Below are 24,382 nucleotides of genomic sequence, written 5' to 3'. Positions count from 1 at the left end.
ATATATTTAAAAGTAATACACACACACACACACACACACACACACACACACACCTGCCCAGACATTCCTCTGCCAGGGTTCTACATCCCTATTGTGACTATTTCACAGGTTTATCTCTATGAGTAAAGGAATGCAGCGCTGCTGCTGTAGGTCAGATGAAGACTGACCACAATCTTCCTTGGATCTGCTGGGGCCACAAAGCTGCCTTTGTCTAGACACACCATCTGACTGGAGACTTTTAGACAAGCAGGCAATGAAGTCCACAGACGATAGCCTTGGGTTCCTCTATCAACAGATGAACTCTCTTGCCAGGGCCTAAGGACTGCTAAATTTGAGAGGACCTACATAGTATTGATAAAAAATATTATGTCCATGTAAATGAAACAATGTTGTTTAAGACCAATGTTTATGCCCTCAAAAAACTCTGTACAGACTTGCTTTGAGGGTTGAATGACCTTTTTACAAGGGTCACATAACAGATATTTACAGTATGATTCACAACAGTATCAAAATTACAGTTATGAAGTAGCAACAGAAATAATTGGGGGTCACCACAGTATGAGGAACTGTATGAAAGGGTCATAACATTAGGAAGGCTGAAATCCTTACCATGTCCCTACTTCCTGCTACAGTCATTGCCAACTGGCTTTCAGAACCCAATCACTGTACCTGATGATCCATTTACTTCTTTTTTTCAAAGATAGATACCACATTTTTAATTGGGTATTTTATTTATTTGCATTTCAAATGTTAATTTCTTTCCCAGTTTCCCCTCTGGGAACACCCTATCCCATTCTCCCTCTCCCTGCTTCTATGAGAGTGCTCCCACACCCACCCACACATTCCTGACTCCCTGCTCTGGCATTTCCCTACATTGGAGCATGGAGCCTTCCCAGGACCAAGGACCTTTCCTCCCATTGGTGCCTGACAAGGCTATCCTCTGCTACATATGCAGCTGGGCCATAAGTCCCTCCATGTGTACTCTTTGGATGGTGGTTTAGTCTCTGGGAGCTCTGAGGGTTCTGGCTGTTAATACTGTTGTTCTTTCTATGGGTTGCAAACCCCTTCAGCTCCTTCAGTCCTTCCTCTAACTCTTACTTTGGGGACCCTATGCTCAGCCCAATAGTTGGTTGTGAGCATCCTCCTCTGTATTTGTCAGACTCTGGCAGAGCCTCTCAGAAGACAGCTATACCAGGCTTCTGTCAACAAGCACTTCTTGGCATCCTCAATAGTACCTGGGTTTGGGGTCTGTGTATGGGCTGGATCCCCAGGTGGGGAAGTCTCTGGATGGCCTTTCCTTCAGTCTCTGCTCCAAACTTTGTATTGTGTTTCCTCCCTTGGGTATTTTGTTCCCTCTTCTAAGAAGTACTGAAGCATTTAGGCTTTGAAGCCTAAATACCCAAGGGAGGAAATACAATAAGACTATCGGAATTGCACAAGACTTCTCAACAGAGACTAGGAAAGCCAGAAGATCCTGGGCAGATGTCATACAGACCCTAAGAGAACACAAATGCCAGCCCAGGCTACTATACCCAGCAAAACTCTCAATTACCATAGATGGAGAAACCAAGATATCCCATGACAAAACCAAATTTACACAATATCTCTTCACAAATCCAGCCCTACAAAGGATAATAGATGGAAAACTCCAACACAAGGAGGGAAACTACACCCTAGAAAAAGCAAGAAAGTCATCTAATTTCAAGTAACCCAAAAGAAGAGAGCCACACAAACAGCATTCCACCTCTAACAACAAAAATGATAGGAAACAGCACTCATTGGTTCATAACGTCTCTTAACATCAATGAGCTCAATTCCCTAATAAAAAGACACAGATGAACAGACTGAATACACAAACAGGACCCAGCATTTTGCTGCATACAGGAAACACACCTCAGTGACAAAGACAAACATTCCATCAGAGTGAAAGACTGGAAAACAATTTTTCAAGAAAATGGTCCAAAGAAACAAGCTGGAGTAGCCATTCTAATATCCAATAAAATTGACTTTCAACAAAAGTTATCAAAAAAAGATGAGGTAGGACACTTCATACTCACCAAAGAAAAAGTCTACCAAGATGAACTCTCAATTCTGAACATCTATGCTCCAAATGTAAGGGTATCCACATTCATAAAAGGAACTTTGCTTAAAGCTCAAAGCACATACTGCACCTCACACAATAATAGTGGGAGACTTAAACACCCCACTCTCATCAATGGAAATAGCATAGAAAGGTCTGCCTTTATATATTACTTGACCTTTTCTCTTTAGTGCCTTTAATATTCTTTCTTTGTTCTATGCATTTGGTGTTTTGACTAGTATGTGATGGGAGGAATTTCTTTTCTGGTCCAGTCTCTTTGGACTTCTGTAGCCTTCTTGTATGTTCATGGTCATCTCTTTCTTTAGGTTAGGGAAGTTTTCTTCTATAATTTTGTTGAAAATATTCAGTGGACCTTTAAGTTGGGAATTTTAACTGTGTTGTCCTGTATTTCTTTAAGGAAGTTATTTATGTCCTTCTTAAAGTCCTCTATCATCATCATGAGATACGACTTTAAGGCAGAATCTTGCTTTTCCAGTGTGTTGGGGTATCCAGGACTTGCTGCAATGGGGGAACTGAGTTCTGATGATGCCAAGTAGCCTTGGTTTCTGTTGCTTAGTTTCTTGCACTTGCCTCTTGCCATCTTGTTATCTCTGGTGTTAGTTGGTCTTGTTGTTTCTGACTGGAGTCTCTCCCTCCCATGGGTCTGTGAGCCTGTGATCTTAGGTGAGTCAGTACTCCTGGGAGACCAGATCTCGGTATTTGGATCTGGAGAGCTGTGCAACAAGGTTAATTCCAGGGCACAGGTCGAGATCAGTAGGATCCTTTCTCCAGTTGCTCCATGGTTCCTGAGCCCTGTGATCTCCTGGCAGGTCCCTCTTTGACCAGGTATTGGAGGAAAAATTTTAGTCTCACCTTGGACTTAGGAGTGACAGCACTCCTGGAAGACCAGTTCTCTCTAGGTGGGATTTGGGTCCAGAGCGCTGTGCCACAGGGCTAGCTCCTGGGCGCAGATGGAAACAAACCCATATACTCCTTAGAACAAGCTTCCAAGATAGAGAGGGGAGAGTGTATTTGCTCATGTTAGCTAGTTATGAAAAAAGGGAACATGTGGTTGTTCTGAGTTGGCCAAGGTAAAGCATCCTTTCTGTCAAAGAGGCAGTCATCAAAAATGGCCAGGTGCCAAGTACCACCACTCTTTCACTCCATGGTCTCCTATTCTTGTGTCCTATGGATCCTAACTAGCCTGCTGGGTCCTCTATTGTTACTAGACTTAGTTTAAGGTCAGTCTGTGCACAGCAAGCCAGGTTTGGTCACCTGTCCTCAACAAACCCAATAAAACAATGAAAATATAGTGAAAAGGAACAGAAAAACAAAGATTTATTCAATGTGGCTATGTTGAAAAGACAAAGAGATCCTGCCCTGTCCTAGTGAAGGTTACTATTCTTGTGATGAAGCACCATGACCAAAGCAAGTTGGGGAGCAAACGGTTTATTTGATTTATGCTTATACATCCCAGTTCATCAGTGGTGGAAGTCAGGACAGGAACTCAAACAGGGCAGGACTGTGGAGGCGGGAGCTGATCCAAAGGCCATGGAGGAGTGCTGCTTACTGGCTTGCTCCCTATGGCTTGCTCAGCCACAATGGGCTGGGCCTCCCCCATCAATAACTAATTAAGAAAATGCCCTACATGCCTGTCTACAGCCGTATCTTATGGAGACATTTTCTTAACTAAGGGTTCCTTCTCTCAGGTGACTAACTTGTATCGAATTGACTAAAAACCTACCCAGCACAGCCCCTTATGTTCTGAAGTGAGGTTAGTTTAAGTAGAGGGCCAGAATGAAGCACAGCCAAGCAGCCTAGGACAAGGTGTGGTGCCCATTGCTAACCCCCATTTTCTCCCCTTAAGGTGGTCTAGAAAGCCAATCTCCTCTCAGGAGAGAAGTTTCTCTTTGGCTGGTCTAGGCTTCAAGCTTTCTCTTCTCCTGGTGTGAGGTTCCTAGTGGGGAATTCCAGTTTCTTGGAATCTGTCCCTTGTGTCAGTAGACTGATAGCCAGAGCAAGGGACACTGTTTTTCTGGAATGCCTTCATTGCTGTGCCAAGCCGGTGACACTTTGAACCTGATCTTTTCCAGGATTCCTATAAGGCCATCTTTTTCTCTAGTTTCTTGTCTCTTTAAAAATTAAATGTCATCCATACATGCATGGCACCTGTGTAGACACATGTACAAACACTCATATATAAATAAATATTTATATATGCAGACATATATAAATAAAAATAAGTTTGTTTTATAAATAACCCAACAGGGAAGGCTGAGATGGTTCACTGGGTCTAAAGGCCCTTGCTGCTGAGCTTGACAACATGAGTTGGACCCCCAGAACCCACAAGGTGGGAAGAGAGAAACAACTCATGAAGTTGTACTCTGACCTCCGCACATGTGAAAGTGTAATCCCACATACATACATACATACATACATACTTACATACATACATACATACATACATACATACATACATACATATACTTACATACATATACATTCGTGTTTAAGCAAAGATAATCTAGTGGATGATGTGAATACTTTAAAAAGTATAGAAAATCTGTTTACACACATTTTGCATATACATTCCCAGGGTTGTGAACTCAAGAACATCAAGGAGGAGGAGGAGGAGGAGGAGGAGGAGGAGGAGGGAGGAGGAGGAGGGAGGAGGAGGAGGAGGAGGGAGGAAGTGGTGGATCATTTCCACTCTGCTCTAAGTAGGGTTGATTTGCTGTGGGGGTCCAAAATGCCTTCTGTTGAATTTTGGTTTGTTTATTTGATTTGCAGATTCCTGTGAGAATTTATATCCCAGACACTGTTTTAATCAGTTCATATACATTCCCTGTACACAGTTCTCCACAAAACAACAAATTGTTAAAACAAATATTGGTTGCACCTTCTCTCTGCCACGCTGCAGAGCCTAGGTGATTCTGGATTCTGGAAAGCTTGTGGGCATGTGAGGCTCCTACTGTGTCTTTAGCACCTGGGAGAGTTCTCTGAGGTTCCAGTAAATAAAGAAGAAGAAAACCAAGCAAAATGTGATGGAAAGAGAACTCAGTGCTGTAATGGTGACCAAAGGAGGAGAGAGGGAAAGAGGGAGGGAGGGAGGGAGGGAGGGAGGGTCAGAAGGGAGAAGGTAGAGAAGGAGGAGGAAGGGGGAGGAAGGGAAGGAGGGAGAGCACTCCTCAGATGTAGGAGGGGTCAGGGAAGGCGTCCTCACGGTGGTCAGAGGACAACTTTCTCTCTGGTGGCATGTGGGCTGCTGGGATAAGAATCGCGAAGGTTGGGGTTGCTGGGAAGGACCCTTATCATCTGAGCCTTCGCACCTGCCCCTAGTGCAGTCTATACTTTCTTAAGATTTTCTCCTATTGCTATTTGTGTACATGGGGCGGGGTTGGGGGAGAGGAAGAGAGGGAGGGAGGGGGAGAATGTCTGCCATGGATTTGTGGGTGCCTGAGAAGGCTGGAAGAGGGTAACCGATCTCCTCAGATCCCAGCAACTCTTCCTCCATGTGGGTGCTTGGATCCACACTCAGGTATAGATTCTCAACTGCTGAGCCGTCTCCCCAGCACAGTTCCCTGCCCTCATCATTAGAGTCTCAAGGAACCCACTGCTTTACAAAGATCGGGTGTCATGGCTCTTTCCCCCCTTTTGATGTAGCCCTTAGTTGGTGAAGCAAACATTGATAATTACCTATTTCCAGAAGGGAGCTCTTCATTAGCCACAAGCTTCCATGTCCCCTTCGTTAAGTGAGTCAGGAGCTGAGCCTGTGTGCTCAGTGACAATCCTTGTTTATAAAAGCTTTCTAAGATAGAGACAGAAAAAAATATTTTCCCACTGTACTTCAAAGGGGCTGAAAGCAGCAAGCCTCATGAAAACACGAAATGCTGAGGCTCTACTCCAAGGGTGGGGGTGCTTGAAAATTTTCTGTTTGAGAAAAAGGCTCTCAGCTTCAAGCTGCCCCTAGGTCTCACAGCTCAACCTTAGATGAAGGGCTTCTGCCTCCAAGATTACCATTGCAGAGGAAGTTTCAGAAGCCATAGTCTGTAAACTGAACCCCTGGGGACATTCTCAGAGCTCCAGCTCCTACATCTAGAGCGGAAACCCTCCCCACCTCCACACCCGTCTCAGGTCAGCAACTCCGTACCCCAGTTACAGCAATTCCTTTCTATTCTTTCCCTTGAGTCAAAGGCCAGCCCCAGCTCTATCCTGCACTCCACAGTGGCTGGTGCTGCTTGCTGGCCTGTTCCTCAGCTAGCCCAGGCTACTACTCCCAGTAATTCTTTAGAAAGACAAGTAGCTGTCACTCCTGCCCCGAAATATACAGCTTGAGAGCTGACTGCCCTTAAATGCTCTCTTCCGGGGCTGACTGAGCTTATGGAACTGGGTCATCTTTCTATCCCACCCTTTTTGTCTACCCTAAAACAAAGTATAGAGAGGAACAGAGGGAAGGAAGAGGCGGGAGAGAGAGGTCTGGAGTCTACTCAGGACCAAATTGAGCTACCTCCCTTCCCTACCCAAGAGCCCAAAGGAGAGATGGCTCAGTGGTTAGGAGCATATGCTGACCTTGCAGAGGTCTTGGTTTCATTCTTTAGGCTCCCAACTGAGCTGCCCAGCTGGATGCTCCCTAAGTGCTGAGTCAGACCCATTGGCAGGAAGTCCAGAATAGCAAAGGATAAGGAATGCAGCAGAAGACAGGTGAGAGAGCTGGAACTGTCCCTTTCCACTTGCTTTCTGATCCTGGCTAGGGTTGTGACATCTCGAAGGGTTTCTGAAGCTTTCTTTTTTATTGCCACACTTGGACATTGGGCATCAGTGTTCATGTCTCCCAAGTTTCAGGGTCTAGGACAGGTTTGGAGGAACCTAGCAGGTTATCTTGCATAGGCTTTAGGGTTAAAAGTGTATTCCCACTGTTGGTGAGATAGTTCAGAGGGGAAAGGCCCAAGCTTGAAGACTTGAACCCATGGTGGAAGGAGAGAACTGACTCCCAAAAGTTTCCCTCTGACCTCCACACATGCTCCATGGCACATGAATGCCTTAACATACATGCATGCGTGTGCATGCGCGCGTGTGTGTGCACGCACACACACACACACACATGAATGCACGCACATATACACAAGCATGTACATGCATACGTATGATATGGATTTGAATGAGAATGACAGCCCCATAAGACTCATATATTTTAGTGTTTGGTCCCCAGTTAGTGGAACTGTTAGAGAAGGATTGGAGGCGTGGCCTTGTTGGAGGAGGTGTGTCACTGAGGTATCTTTGAGGTTTAAAAGTCCACAACAGGCCCAATCCTCTGTGCCTATGGCTACAGATCAGGATGTAGGCTCTCAGCGGCTTCTCCAGCCTCATGTGTTCCTGCCTGCTGCCACACTCCCCACCAAGATGGCCATGGACTCACCCTCTGAAACTGTAAGCAAGTCCCCAGCTAAATTCTTCCTTCTATAAGTTGTCTCGGTCATGGTGTCTCTTCACAGCAATAGAAGAGTGATGAAGACATCACTGATGATTTTAACAAGTAGCATAAAATGAAGTTATGTTTTCAGAATATTTGTTTTGTCTTTGGTGGCACAGGACGCTCAGATCAGTTTGGTCTCAGGTATCAGCATGTGCCCCAACCCCACACCACAACCTGACATCATCATGGTGTCAGGCAACAGCCCAGGCTACTAACATCCGGATGGTTTTCTGTGGCAACATGGACCACAGATATCGGCCCAGACCCCAGCTGTGGTGAGCTAAAGACCCGGAGAGGTTAACATGGTCTCAGTGGTTGTGCAGGCTCCTCATATTCCCGTTCCTCACCACTGCCAGGTCTCCAGTCCACCTTTCTCCAGTGTACTAACCCCTCAGCTTCATGTCTCGTCCATCTCCCCAGTGATTACTACACCTTTCCCATCTGTCCGTCACACATTTGTTCTGTAGTGGTTCCCAAGGCAGGCGCCGGCCACCCTAGTACCCAGCGAGTTACCTAAACATTTTTAAAATGTATTTTTATTAGTTAATTTTTATTGAAAAAAAAAACTTCTTTTACACAATACATTCTAGTCACAGGTTCTTTTCCTCTAGCAACTCCCAGCTCCTCCCCCCTGACCCCATGCCCTTTCTCCCCCTTTCTCTGTAGAAAGCAGGGGTTTCCTTAAGTGTGGTTTAAGGGTGGCCCTTGAGTCTTTATACCTCGTGAGACTCTATCGTGGAAATCTAAAATTTCCTATGTTGGCAGACGCCAGTTGGAGATCGCTTCTTGGCTGGGAGTAGAAGTTAGGGTTCACATCCTCTCTCCGTGGCTCAGGCTTTTTCAGTCCGTGTACATGCGGCTTATATGTTTTTTTTTTACAAGATCTAACAGAAGGACAAGCTCTCTCTGCCCCACCCACCTTTGACAGCTACGCTGTGTCAACAATTCAGCTCATCTCTATTGCCCTGCAAAGGATCATTTTGAAGCAATTTCTGGAGTTCATAATATCTAATCCATAAACAACGCATATGTTTCATGAAACATCAGTGATCTTTCATGCAGCACAACCAGGAAGCAGCGAGGGCATCTAGAATGTTCTGACGATTCCCTTCTAGGTCAAGTGTGCGTGGTAGCCTCTCTTCCCTGGCTGCGGTTCATGGTCACAGTCTGTGGCTTGTTTAAATCAGACTCTGGGTAAGAGCAACTTCACTGCTGCTTCAAGCTCTGTATTTGAACACTTCCAGATTCCGTGTGTTTCTTTTTGGAGAATTTTATTCCACTTCAGACTCTTGTCTGTTTCTTGTCACTGACTCTGCCTTTTTTGTTAATCCTGTGTTTATTTTGCTTCACCTCTGTCCTCTTAAGTGAGAGGACAAGAGGGGAGGAGGGAAAGGACAGGAGTTCCGTAGAGAAGACGTCGTGAGGTCAGAAAGTTGCACTCCCAGTGAGGCTCCCTTACGCCGGATGTGGTATATAGCTTTGGCTTTTGGGTTTTCCCCAAGCCAAGTGAAGAAGAATCTGGGAATTTCCTATCATGTCCTCATCCATTTAATCTCCTTGCTTTGGAGAAGGTAGCCCTTCCTTAGAAGGGCTTGCTCCTCTCCAGACGGCTTTCTCAGGACATTCAGCTCCTGTGACAGGGACCTTATCCCAATCTGTTGAATGCTGTCCAGACAGAATTCCTGAGACAGGGTCATGCACAAAGAGAATGTATTTCTCACAGTTCTGGAGACCAAAATGTTTAAAGCCAGCAGGCTCCGTGTGGACAATGGCTGTTCTTTGAGTCAGAGAGTAGTACACAGTGAGGAAGCAGGACTTTGTGAGATGGGATGAGGTTGGGGGAAGAAGTGGGTTCCATAGTGAGGAAGTGGGGCCCTAGGAGGACTGAGACTATGGAGAGAAAGTAGGACACTGGGGAGGAAATGGGACCCTGGGGAGGAAGTGGGAGCCACAGGGAGGAAGTGGGGCCCTGGGGAAGAAGTGGGATCCACAGAACAGAAGTGGGGCTCTGGGAAGAAAGCGGGACCCACAGGGAGGAAGTGGGACCCTGGAAAGAAAGTGGGACCCACAGGGAGGAAGTAGGACCTAATGAATCAGCCTGCCTCCATTGTTGGCTTAAAAGCTATCTTATAGTGAAGACGAACTAGGTCCATTCCTGTTAATAATTAAACTTCTGTTTCTCAAGGATTGGGCTATGCCCCACCTGTGACCTCAACTACAAATGCTTCTATGCTGCCTGTTCCAGGAAACAGAATCATGTCTTTGTTTCAAAAAGTTATTATAACTGTCTTGTAACCTTACCTTTGCTTCAAATGGTTGTTATGGTTACTTGTTGTGATTACCTTGCTACGACCAACTGGCAATCATGTCTTTGTTTCAGGAGGTCGTTATTATTAACTTTTTATGATGTTCTGCTGCTGTAACCCCATTTATTTTGCCCACCAAATCCCCCACTTGGAAACCCCCTACCCCTGAACTATAAAAACCTTGACTTGCTCATGTCCAAGGCTGACCTCTTGAATCCTGCCTTAGGAAGAGGCAGCCCGTGTACATAAATAATAAATCTTGCTTTAATCAATTGCTTGCTTTGATTAATTTGGTCATGATGATTTGGGTCAATGGTCTTTCTCCTTGCATTTTCAGGGTTAACAGACCCTGGGGAGAAAGTGGGATCCACAAGAAGAGAGATCATGCATTTTAACCTCTCTCTCTCTCTCTCTCTCTCTCTCTCTCTCTCTCTCTCTCTCTCTCTCTCTCTCTCTCTCTCTCTCTCGGATTGAATGTAGGGCCTTTCACATGCTAAGCAGGTACTCTACCTCTAACCATAATCCTGCTGCCTTTTATTACTCTTTTATAAGATTAATAATCTTAAGTGACCGATCCTCATGACCTTATTATTATTATTATTTTTTTTTTGGTTCTTTTTTTCGGAGCTGGGGACCGAACCCAGGGCCTTGCGCTTCCTAGGTAAGCGCTTTACCACTGAGCTAAATCCCCAGCCCCCCTCATGACCTTATTTAACCCTAATTATCTCCTCCAAAATTCCAACTCCAAATGCAATCATCATGTAGATTTATGGGTTCTACTTGTTGGCATATGAACTTTGGGGAGCTATATCTAGACCATGACTGTACTGGTCACCTCTGGGAGTTGTTAAGGAAGCTTTGTCGGTCGTTAGTCAAAGGCCACCAGGAACACTGAGGGAGTTCAACATCATGGGGATTCATGGATGGCTTAGCAAGCATCAGGAAAGTTCGAGAATTGCCCTTGAATTTTCTGGATGGGGGTTGAGAAGTGGGGGACTGGCCCTGTGCCTGAGGAAGGAGGAAGGCAGGAGTTGTACACAGGAAAGAGCCAAGCCACTGTCATGTGCAGAAAAGAGGCTATACTTCAGGTGTGAACAGCTTTCTACTTTGTGCCAGTCCTCAGCCATGAGCCTATTTTTATCTTCTGCCATGGTTGCAGAGTGGCCTTGTCTGATGTGGAGAGTCTGTGAAATGATTGTTCCACAGGAGACAGCCGAGGATCTCTGTGGGTGTCCAGCCAGCTCCTAGCTCCAGGCTAGAACAGTCCATGTCAGCTCTTGATAGCACTTGTTCTTTCAGCTCCACAGTCTGGCATGGAGCCCCTCAAGCTGTCGACTCACAAGGCCGGCCAACCAGTTCTCACTGGCAGCCCTCCGCTTAAGCTTTCTCTACCTGCAGGCTTGGTTAGTGACCACTTAGAGATTGTGTGTGTGTGTGTGTGTGTGAGTGCGTGTGTGTGTGTGTGTGTCATGCATTTGTTGTGGAGGATGTTCATGAAAGTTCAGGTGCACATATGGGCTGTGTGCACATGTTGTACATCCTAGTTGTTTTGTCTACAGTAAGTCCCAGGAATCCCCCAGTCTCCTCCCCAGCTCTGGACTTACAAGGTTTAACACCACACCCTGGCTTTTACCAGGGTTTAGGGAATCAAACTCAGGTCCCTGTGTCTGAGTGGCAAGCATACTCTTAGAGCTGTTTTCCAGAGCCTCTGGCTTCCACATTTTTCTTTCTTTGTTGAACATTCTTTCAATCCCCATCTTTCCATCCTTCTCCCTCCCTCCCTCTCACGATTGTTATCTTAGAGGCTTCAGGGAGGGAGCAGAGGTGGGTGGCTGTGCTGCCCAGCATGCTTTGCTGAAGTCTGATCCTGCTTTCAGCAATGCTGACTTCTCACGAAATTGCTCCTCCGTGAGGTCCTCCTGTCCCCAGGAAGAGACGCCTGATTCTTGAGTTCAGTGCATCCCTTTCCTGATGAGATGGAGGAACCGTGCGGCCACAGGCTGGTCAACGTGATGAAACTTCTGGCTCCTCGTTAAATAAGAACCGTGCTTTTCTGAAGGCTTTCTGCCTTATCATCAGGCTGGCCGCTGAGGCTGTGGCGTCCTGGCGGAGTCGCATGGATCCATTTGCTTTCCAAGGCAGATTTCCCATGGTTAGAGAGACTTTGTTCCTTTCTGTCTGGCTCACTAGACACATTTGCTTCCTGCAGACTGTCCAGGGAGCAAATGGACAGTTGAATGAGAACCACGCTTCTCATCTGTGGGGTTCAGCATCTTTAATTAGCTCACCGGACAGCTACCCATCTCCTTTAGACTATGCATTATTAATGGTCACAGGGAGGAGACATCCGTTTCATGTAATGATGAGCCTACACTGTCTGTTTCAGCAATTGGCTTCACTCAGTTGTACTCTGTGGAGAAATAATGGCAAGATTGCAGAGGAATCATCATTAGGAGTGCGTCCTGGGGAGCCCAGGCTACCCCACCACATCCCTGATAATGTGAATAAAACAGCATTTCTTGAACCCTCAGGAAGGCAGATGCCACTGAAGTTGAAAAATCTGGATTTGGTTCTGCACATACATACACAGGCACACAAACGTTCACACATGTACTTACACATACACATATGCACACACACACATATATACATACACACATACACGTATGCATAGGCACATACTCACACATACATGCTCACACATGCACTCATTCTCACAAACACACATACCCATGCACTCACACATACACATACATGCACACATGTGCAAACATATGCTTATGTACTCAAATAAAGCATACCTGTATGCACTCTCAACAGATATACACTCACATGCACACACACACACACACACACACACATGCACACACACACGCACACACACACACCCCACATTTATGGGATTGCAGCTGACTAGTTTGGAGGAGACAGAGACAGGTGCTACAGAGGCACCAAATTCATCCATGACACCTTAAAAAATCCTTCCATGCTTTTGGTATTTGTTCTGTTTCCATTGTGCCTTGGTGTGAGCCTCTGTCGCACCCGTCCCACTGTAACGGGCGGAACAGTCCCGACCCTCAGCAAGAGGAGTCATCATGTCGAGCTTCAGTTCCTCTTACCAGCTGGTCTAGTCTGGCTTGTGTTCCACCGAGGTACACATGCACAGTAAGAATAGACTCCAAAGTTCATGTTATGACCCTGGGAATAAAAGACAACCATTGTTCCAAGAACCAAAGGGCGTCATCACAAAACCCTGCTAATTGTTGACTCATGGGGTGTCCTGTGCTTCTGTGTGGAAGCAATCTCATGTTCCCTGCTCATACAGTGTCACTGGATGCCTGTTAAAAGGAAAGTCTGGGGTTCGGGTAGAAGGTGTGCTGGGTAAAAGCAGTTACTGCACAAACATGAGGATCTGTGTCTGGATCCCTAGAACCCATGTAAAACCTTGTAAGACCAGCACTGAAGAGAGAGGCAGAGACAGGAGGATTTCTGGGGTTCTTTAGCCAGACAGCAAACTTCAAGTTCAGTGAGAGATTCTATCTCAAAAAATGAAATGGAGGGTAGAGACATCTTTCATGTGCACTCACTGGTGAGCACACCCACACATACACATCACACACATGCCACACATACACATAGCCTCATTCTACCAGGCATTTTGACAGGCACAGGACACACAGTTGCAATCCCAGAAGAGCTTAGTTGGCTGAGGCATGAGGATGATTTAAGATGAGGCCGACCTGCTCTGAGTTCTCAGGCAGGCAGGCAGGCAGGCAGGCAGGCAGACAAACAGACAAACCAGCAGACATCATGCTCCTGTGTGTATTGCTATAGTTTTTGAGCTGCAGGTAGGCCAGGATTTGGTACTGAAGTAAGCATAACCTCTGAGCAATGGGAAGCAGCCATTCTCACTCACTCACTAATCACATTAGCATATGACTTGGATATTTAGGGCAAACCTCTGTGCCAGATAAGTCACACTTTGCTTCACAATTCTCACACCATTTTAAACTTTAAGGAAAGGTGAGACAGGCTGATGATGTGCCACACAGTTAGGAAATTATGTCTCTGTGATGACTCTGCTCACAATCTGTTGTGTGACTCTTGATAAACATCCACAGATCTGGCATCAAAAAAAAGTAACAAAACTACAGCAGTGGATCAGAGCACAGTGAGCTGATGAGTTTACTGTGATTACTTGTAGGAGTATGGGTGAGGGGTTATGTATAACAGCATGATAATTCAATGGTAGCTGTGTTTCAAAAAGCCCACCCCAGCATGGGTGACATCTTAGACAAGCTGCATTCCTAGATCTCTCTGCATGATTTTCAGACATCTCCACAGGCCAGAAAGTCTCTTCTTCCCAGCAGTCCTCAGGACCAATAGGCTTTGTGAATCTTCTAAGTTTCAGGAACTTGCTAAGACTTGCAAGTTGTTTATATATTTGGAATAAACAGCACTCTCTCCAGAATAAGATATTTATGTTCAGAAGAAGTTGCCACACAACAGGGTCCCCTCCTCCAGGAGCTTTCTCTGACAGCCACATGAACTTTATATAACACTTGCTGGGAGACTTTGCAGATCACAAGAATAAGATTTGTTCCTCATCTATTCCTAGCCCCTGGATAAATTTCTCAAACACACTCAAAGCCAGATCACACCAACATACATGCAGGCAAAACATTCAACACACTCAAAAAAAAACATAAATAATCTTTTAAAAGTAAAGAAATTTTTAGAAGAGAGTAATTGGTTAAATTTTGCCATTATAGTTACCTTTTGGCTGTACCTCTTGGCTTGTTGCCCCACCCAGTCTACAGGGTCTCTCTTCCATGGGAACAGACTTAAAGTTGTAGGGTTAGACTTTTGCCATTTTTGTCTGACCAAGAAGTAGAAACATTGGCAGTGTGTAATCAGCAGGACTTATGGAATTTTGCCTAGAGAGAGAGAAGGAAGACAGGACACTGAGGGACTGCACTCTGGAACTGAAGCAGTGATTCAAGCCAACAGGTATAAGTCACGGTTCAACAAGAGCTCAGTTACGCTGCTCTGACAAAGAGCCACTGAGCAGATGGGGTTAGAAATCTATACGACACAGAAGACCATACCTGAAAATGGGAAAGTGTGATGATTTGAATATGATTGGCCCAGAGATTGGCACTCTTGAGTGGTGCAGCCTTGTTGGAGTAGGTGTGGTCTTGTTGGAAAAAGTGTGTCATTGTGGGTTTGGGTTTTAAGACCCTCATCCTAGCTCCCTGGGAACCAGTCTTCTGTTTGACTTTGGAACAAGATTTGTAACTCTCAACTCCTCCTACACCATGCCAGCCTGGGTGCTGCCATGCTCTCACCCTGATGATAATGGACTAAACCTCTGAACCTGTAAACCAGCCCCAGTTAAATGTTGTCCTTCTAAGAGTTGAATTGGTCATGGTGTCTGGTCACAGGCAGTAAAACCTAACTAAGACAGAAGATGAGGTCTAGAACCCACAGCTAGACAACACTGAACTATGGGGACATAAAGTGTCGTATCAGTAGAGGTTATTTTGAAGAATAAGAGATGGAGTCTACTTTGTTGTAGTTCTTTCTTTCCCTCCCTGCCTCTCCTTCCCTCTTTCTTCCCTCTTCCTCTCTTTCTGGATTGCCTGAAAGGTCTGCTATCTCCTATAATGACTGGGATTAGAAAAAGTAGTATTTAGGACTGTGATGTAAGAGGAGAAAGACAGAAGATGGAACAGCGTGCAAGTCATCACAATGACAAGAGTCACCACAGGAAATAACACCAGTGAAGGACCAGCTGGAAACTTGTGAAATTTCACTGCGAGAAAATACTGTACAATTTCTAAGACGTGTTGAAACCTTGGATAGTGAGGAATCCATCAGCCTCTTGGGTGTTAAGAGCACATCGAGCTCATGCCCGACTTGAAGCCCTTGATGCTTCCTTCTGACCCAAGACTTTCCCATGAGTCTTTCGCCTGGCATCCTTCCTCACTCCTTCCTGTCTCTGCTTGTAAACGTATGAGGTCACTATGTAGAGACCTGGGTGCTGCTGTTTGTTGTATTTCCCCTGTCAGAACACAGTGCTCGTGACAGTGGGGACTAGATCTGTTTGCCATTGTCAGGTCTGAAACAACAGCTGTGATAAGTACTCATGAAGAACTTGTCCAAGGCACAAACGAATCAAAGAATGAATGAAGCCAGTTAAAGTTTGAGTGATGGCACAAACATTACTTTTGGGTGTTGTATACAGAAATACAGGTTTTTCTCCTCAAGAACTCCTGGGGGGAAAGGATATGTTAGCCACACAAATTGAGGATATTGGCCCCAAGTACCAATATATTCTCTTCTCAGTGACTTCTTCCAGACCAGCAGACAGGAGTTTAAAGAAATCAGGCCTAGAGAATATAGTCTGCAGCCCATAAAGTCAACTTTTGCTAAAAGTGAGTCAGAAATCCTTGTAGAAATGTCTGACTTCCTATCCGGGTTGAGAGTGCACAAGAGGAGTTGGAGACACTGAAAACAAAGTTCACTCCTGTGACCGGATCTGTGACAAAAGAAAGTCCCCAGGAGCCAGCTGGGAGAGGCTCCCAAAACCAGAGATGAGGCCATCTGAATAACGATGGCTATTTTGAAATACATCAAATACATTACAATCTGTGAGCTCATATTGATTCTTTAAAAAAAATCCAAAACAAAACAAAATTTAATTGGTCACCTTGGGAGATTGCTAGGCACAAAGTTATTATTCTGGAAATTGATGAGAAGGAGTGGGAAAATGAAGTGTTTGTCCTGCTTTCCTTCAAGGCCTGTGTCAAGATAACCAATCAGGAGGGACTGCCTCTCTACACAAAGCCACTCAAGTTAACAAATGAAGAAGCAAAAGGAGGAGCCACCATTTTGAGAAGCTCACTGAGATAAAGGATCTGAGTAGCAGTAATTAATGGTTGCTAGCCATTAAGTAAAAGTCAATGGACGAATGCTACAATAGGTCGATTGGCGTGAACCTCCCAAGGGACAGTGTTAGCACCAATAAAAGTGAGCATCTGGGTCACTTGGGATGGTGTATTGCAAGCACAGAGAGTCACTTGGGGAATAATTCTGCATGTGTGAACATGGACGCACCCAGGAATATGCATAAATATAGGCAAATATGCAGAGACATACACAGAGACATATACATAGGAACACACATATAGACACGTACAGATACACACATGTATACACAGTACAATTATACATACATATGCAAACACATGCAAACACATGTACACAAACACACACATATACACACATGTGTATATACATGCACAAATGTGCATTCATGTATATATACATGCACACATACACATAAACACATTCACGTACGTACACACATATATGCACATGTACATTCACACATAAAAACAAATACACACATATAAACACATCTGGTGCAATATACATATGTGCATACATATACATGTAAACACACATGTGCACATGTGTACACATAACATGTACATGGACTTACATGCACATATGCTCAAACACACATGCATATGTGGATATATAAATGCATTCACACACGCAGACATACACATTCATTCACCTACAACTACATACACACACAATCATGCGCCCCCACGTCTGAATCTAAAAACGTCTCTCACTTACTCCAGGAATATAGGAGCTACCCAGGATGGAGGCACAGCTTAACAACTAAGGGATTCTGGGAAGCTTCTTGCTGAACAAACGAGTCCATTTCTTCACCTACGCGACTGAAAACCAAAGGAGACAGGAGGCCCGAGCAATGGCTGAGGGGTTAAGAGCATTTGCTGCACAGCACGAAGACCAGTTTGGACCAGTTTGGACAGGGCACCTATGTCGCAGCAGGGTGTGAGCCCACACGAGTCTGTATTCTCAGCCCTGAGAACTGAGGGGAAGGAGGACCTGTGGGCTTCCTGGTGGCTGACCTAGACAGACACACGCACAAAGCTCTTGCCTCAGAGAACAGGACTCAGACGGAAAGAGAAGCACCCGTCGCCCTCCCTGCTCTCTGCAAGTGCTCAGGCTGTTTATTCCCACACACTTGGGCACGAATGCTGCAGACACACACGTCCTGCTCACACATGTACACACACACAGAGGAGAGGGAAACCGGGTGTGGTGTGCATAGTCCCAGGTCTCGGAGTGCCAGGCAGAGGTTTCAGGAGTTTAAGGGCTGCCTCGGCTCGGGAGTGAGCTCTAAGCAGCAGCATCTACGTGGGAGCTTGGCTCTGATAACCCAGCACAGCAACAGCAAGAAGAGCGAGTGCCAGAAACTGCTCCACGGAAGGAGAGCCAAACCGATCAGCTACTGTGCGCCGCGGCTCTGTCTGCACCAGGCACGAGCACCGATTTGAGCCATTGCAAAAACACATTTGAGAAATCAGATAAAACACCCCAAGTGTTAGACACTGTTAAGAAGAATTTTATGTTGTTGTTGAACGTGATGGTTTTGGGGTTAGACTATTCCATTACTGTGTTTAGAGTTACGCATTGGATTCTCTGAACATAAAATTGCATGATGTCTGGAATTTGCTTTAAAAGACGCACCAAAAAAATATAAGGGAACAATAGCTGAAAGAATGATAGGGTGGGGTTTTAAGGCTGGGGGATACTTGGGACAGTGAAGTGCTTTCTCGTAAGCATCAATGATATAAGAGTTCCTTCCCTAGAGCTTACGTGAATACGGCATCATGGTGTACTTGTAACCCAGCACTGGGGAGGCACAGACAGATCCCTGGGGTGTGTTGGCCAGACAGACTGCTTGGAGAGAACGCCAAGCCAGCGAGAGAACCTGTCTAAAAAGAAAGGTGGCTAGCTCCTGAAGTTGTCCTCTGGCCTTCATTCACACACACACACGGACACTCACACACACACACACACACACACACACACACACACATGGATATGGACATGGACACGAACATGGACACAGAAATATGCACCCGGGCACACACACACACAGCAACGTGCATACTGATGCATACACACACAGCCATAAACACGAATATGGGCATATGCAACACACACACAGGTACATACACACATGGGCATACACACACAGCCACAAACATAAATGTAAGAATGCACACAGATACGTGCACATACACACATAGCACATGCACATACACGAGGCACACACATATACATAATACATGCACACACACACACACACACACACACACACACACACACACACACACACACACACTGGAAGCTGCTATAGCCTCTGGTGGCAGAGCCATGCGGCGTCCCACCCGTCTGGGACACGGGCTTTACTTTTATTGTTTTCCGTTGCCAGTTGAGCACAGTCCAGTACAATAACAAGTTGGTCATGGAAGATGTAAGTCCAAATATCTGATTGAATTCAGCAGACATAAAATTATGCACACTAGGAAACGAACCCAGGGCTTTATGAATGCTAAATGAGCGTTCTCCTGCTGAGCTCCATCCCCGCCTCTGACTACTTCTTATTTTTGAGATAGGGTCACACTGAGTTGCCTAAGCAGCCTCAAATTTACTCTGTAACTCAGCCAGGCCTTGAGCTTGTGATCCTATCTCTGCCTCTCATGTGGCTGGAATTGCAAGCCTCTACGACTGGGCCTGGGCAGGCAAGCTTATTTTAATGAGTAGAAACAGAACAAACGTACCATGGGGGAAGCACAGAATTTTTCAAAGCACAGAATTTTTGTTGACTGGGATGAGTGTGAGATGCTACTCTGTCATTCCACCATCACGGGGGAGGCTGCGTGAGGTGGCAAGTCCCATACTAAATGTCTCTGCACAGCCTCAACCCAAAACATTCCCATCAATATTTAAGGCTTCCGGTGTGGCTGATAAGCTTCTTCTGGTAAGCTAGCTGATCCGGTTAAAGCAGTAACTGCTGCCAAGAGAGCGGGTGCACTGGACAGCCCTGCTTCTAGACCCTCATAGACAGGGGCCAGCTTCACAGAGATCTCAGTGGGGAGGATGAAAGAGACTCCCGGGTGCCTTCAGCACACTCCTCTCCCACTCGGAACAACGCTTTCTACTTCAAAATTCATCTTTGGCTTTTGATTGAGGAACTCAAGGTCCGAAGGTAGCCTATAAATTTCATCTAAATTATTTATATATTTTGACGAAGGAAACATTTCAGAGTCATAGATTTCTTGTGCATACATTACCTTTTTCCTTATTTATTGGGACAGGGTCTCACTATGTAGCTCTAGATGGCCTGGAATTGCTATGTAGACTATGATGGTTTTGAACTCACAGAACTCTGCCTTTCTCTAGCTCCTGAGTATTGAAATTAGACGCATGTGCCACCATGCCTGGCTAGCTTTGATCTTTTAAGAAAAATATGTACTGATGGTGAGAGTGTGTGTGTGTGTGTGTGTGTGTGTGTGTGAGAGAGAGAGAGAGAGGGAGGGAGAGAGAGAGAGTGTGAGAGGGAGGGAGAGAGGGAGAGGGAGAGAGAGGGGGAGAGGGAGAGGGAGAGGGAGAGAGAGAGAGAGAGTAGGTCAGAGGACGATTTTTGGGAAGCAGTTTTTTCCCACCATGTGGGTCCCAAGCATCAAATTCAGGTCATCAGGCTTGACTGTGGGCACCTTGACCTGCCGAGTCATCTTTAGGTTCATGCACTAACTTCTTGATGAAAAATAAAATAAAAGTCCATAGGTGTTCATATGTTCCCGACTACAGAATGCCATCACCTACATTCTGATACTTATATCGAGACGTGTCATAAAAAATCAGTAGAAATGAAAACTTCTAGGTTTGTCTCTTAAGTTTTGTTTTATTCATTTCTTTTATAGTTTTAAACTCATTACAAATGCCTGGGGTGACAGATATGACAGCTCTGTTTGTACTTGCCTTGAAGCATGGAAAACGGAATTCCTCAGAACAAGTGGGAAAAAAAAAAACAGAAAAAACAAACAACAACAACGAAATCCCCCAAAACTGGGCTGCGATGGCTCGTGTCTTAAACTTCAGCAGGCCTGAGAAGTCAGACAGGCAGGTCTCCGTGAGTTCAAGGCCAGCCCAGTCTACACAGTGAATTCCAGGACAGTCAGAGCTACACAGTGAGACCCTGTTTCAAAAGACAACAGCAGCAACAACAACAACAAAAACCCACAGGGTCAGTAATGTGTGTTTGTAACTTCAGTACTGGGGAGACATCCAGGCGGGTCTGTGGGACTTGGCAGTCATCCTAGTGAGATGGTGAGTCTACACGGACCCCAGGCCAGTCAGAGACTTTCTCAACAACAAAAAGGATGATGCTTGGAGGTTGTCCTCTGGCCCTCCATGTCCGTGTGCACATACCCACACCTCCATGCACAAACACACACACAGTCACCCCCACGCACACATTTTCTATGGTAACAGACACATCAGCCAGAGTGGATGATGAATTCCCATCTTTAGACACTGGATCAAACTGATTTCTTATCTTTCGGAAACATGAATCTGCTCCACACTTTCCCCTGACAGAATTATTTCTCCAACAGCTGCTGGACCTCAGCATGCGATGAGGCATTATCATACCCCATTTCCACATTACACATAAAAGGAGAACACTCTCCTCTAATGCGTTTGCCTTTATGTAACTCGCAAGCCCTTAATCCCTCGCTGAATGCACAATTAGTTTATGTGATTGTTTCAGCAGCAAGACTCTTCTCCTTAAAGTCACAGGACACTGTCTGCATCATCAGTCTCCAACCTGTGGGTCTGAACCCTTTGGGGGTCACAGATCAGATATCCTGCATATCAGACATTTGCATCACTGTTCATAACAGTGACAGAATTACAGTTATAATGTAGCAACCAGATGCGTTTATGGCTGGGGTCACCACAACACGAGGAACTGTATTGAAGGGTCACAGCATTGGGAAGGATGAGAACCACAGGTCTACGTCCTGTCGCAATCTCCTTAATCCCGTGCCAGTTGAAGAGAGTTCATCCGCCATTGCCCCTCTGTTGGCAGAACACACTCTCCTCACAGAATGTTTGCTCCACACTACGCCTGTTACCAGTGTAGCGTTCCAGTTTCATATAGTTCCCTGCTGGCTGTGCTAACTGGAGATAATGCTAAGAAATCTTTGTGTTGCCATCCACCAAACTGCATGCCTGCTGTGATCACTACCTTTGCAAAGCTCAGCACTCTTTTTTAAAAAAGAATTATTTATTCATTTTCTGTATATGAAGTTGCTGTCTTCAGACACACCAGAAGAGGGCATCAGATCCCACTACAGATGGTTGGGAGCCACCATGTGGTTGCTGGGAATTGAACTTAGGACCTCTGGAAGAGCTGTCAGTGCTCTTAACTGCTGAGCCATCTCTCCAGCCCTTCAACATTCTTTAAGTTGCAATAAAAATGTTTTACTGGATATGTTTGTTCACTGGGTTGCAGTCAGTAGAGTGCTTGTCCAGCAAGTGCAAAGCCCTGAGTTCAAGCCTATGGTGACAGGGCTCATGAGGTGAAGCCAGAGGATCAGAAATTTGAGGCCATCCTCAGCTTCACTGAGGAGAGTCTGGGTTACCTGAGACCCTCTTTCTACAACAGCAACATAAACAATATTTAATAAAAACTAAAACCAGGTTATAAAACAAATACTTTTATTTCTCAGATTTTTATATGCTTTTGGATTTTGGTCATCAACCAACCTTAAAGTCACACATATTATAACACATAACTAACAAACAGGTCGCCCTATACATTGCCACGTGGGCTCAACCAATGCAAAGTGGTCTCCGTCTGCTGACCACGCCCTTCAAGACTGTGGCAAGGTCAACCTGCCACAGAAATTTCTCAGTGTTCACTCAGTTTCTGTTCACATTTCCCCAGGCACGGAAGAGTGTGGATGCCGTGGACCCACGGACCACACTTTGAGTAACAGCATTTGCTCTTCTCTCTGCCTTGGGTGTCCACACATTTCCTATTAGTCTGTATTGACAGTGTTAGCAGCACACAGCACCCAAGGATTCTCTCGGTTCCCGTGGGCTAAGCGTGCAGACACTTCTCTGAGTCTTCTGCTCACCAGACTGCTGCAAGGCATCAGAGGAGCTGCATTGCCACCTGAAGGACCAGCTTAGGAGGAATGTGTTTCTAAACTCACTCATCGATCTGGAAAATTCAAGACGGACCCAGCTCCCGCTGACCACTCTCCTACTTTACAATGTAGCTGAATCATGACGGACAGTAGAGGAAAACAGAGTGCATGCTGGAAGTCACCTCAAGCACCCGGTGGGTTCTGGTGAACTTTCTTCCTGGCTTGCAAACAACCGTTTTCTGTGTTCTCTTGTGGCGGTGAGGGAAAGACATTCCTCTTTTCCTCTGTGTTTCTTTTCCTTCCAAGGCAGTCACTAGGTTGCCCAGGTTAGTTTTAAATTCCCTGGTCCTAAAATACCCTCCATCTTCAGCCTTCTTAACAGATGAGGCTGAACGCACTACCACACTGGAAACTGCCTCTTCTTAGAAAGCCATCCACCAGCCTTCTCAGTTCCAGAATCACACTTAGCGACTCAATTGACCTTAATTATTTCCTAAAAGCCACATTTCCAGTCACAATAGGGGGTTAAATCTGAACATAAGAATTTTTGAGGGATGTAATTCAATCACAGATCTTAAACCAACCTTGAACTCTTGAGGTTCATTCTACTTAGTCATGATGCGTTTTAGAATCCAATCAAATTCTTAAGCATATAATTTTTCAAAGGGGGATAAGGGGGCTGGGAGATGGTTCTGTGGCCAAACTGTTTGTCATGCAAGCACATGTACTACATGGGTGAAAAATGGAATGCGGCCTAGCCTTGTCTCGAGGCCAGGAAGCTGGAACGTGGCCCAGCCTTGCCCTGAAGTGGGTGGGTGTAAGGCTGGCGAAAGCCCCTAGGGCCCTTCATTCCCCCCTTCAGGGGTCTTTGGTGACTCACTCATATTCTTCAGGTCCTGTCCTCAGGGTCTCATTGTTGGCACAGGACCATCGGCTGTACTGCACCTGTTCTCTCTTTTATGAAGGTTATAAGCTTGTTCAGTATGCAGTGTCCAAAGGTCAACAATAGCAGGAGAACAATTAGGGGTCTTAACAAGGTGGATATGGGGGTGGTTAGCAAAGGGGAAAAGTTCACCTTGGCCATCATACCCCAATTTGTACAGCCTGAGTCCCCAAGTTTTTCCTTTTAGCCATCCCATTGCTTCTTTGCCTTTCTGAGTGAATCTGATTATTATTGGGTTACAGGGGCCATTAACCAGGGAATATCCCAGTACCCTCAGTCCCCCGATAGCCCTGCCCCCAGTCGTATAATTTTTTTTTTTACTGTGATCAAGTCCCAAGAGGAGGAAGGGTTCCATTAGGTGTTTCCTGTAGTTTTGCACCCCCAGGCAGCTCAATAAAACTGGTCTGGACCCCCACATGAGTGAACTGCCCAGCTTCTTCTATCTCGAGGACAAATATAAATGGGGGTCTCCTGCAGGTGATACCTTCATGCAGGAAATGCTCCCCCTATCCACCCCCCACCCCAGCCCAG

The sequence above is a fragment of the Rattus rattus genome, chromosome 15 (assembly GCF_011064425.1).
Source record: "Rattus rattus isolate New Zealand chromosome 15, Rrattus_CSIRO_v1, whole genome shotgun sequence".
Taxonomy (NCBI): Eukaryota; Metazoa; Chordata; class Mammalia; order Rodentia; family Muridae; genus Rattus; species Rattus rattus.
Note: the sequence above shows the minus strand (reverse complement) of the source record.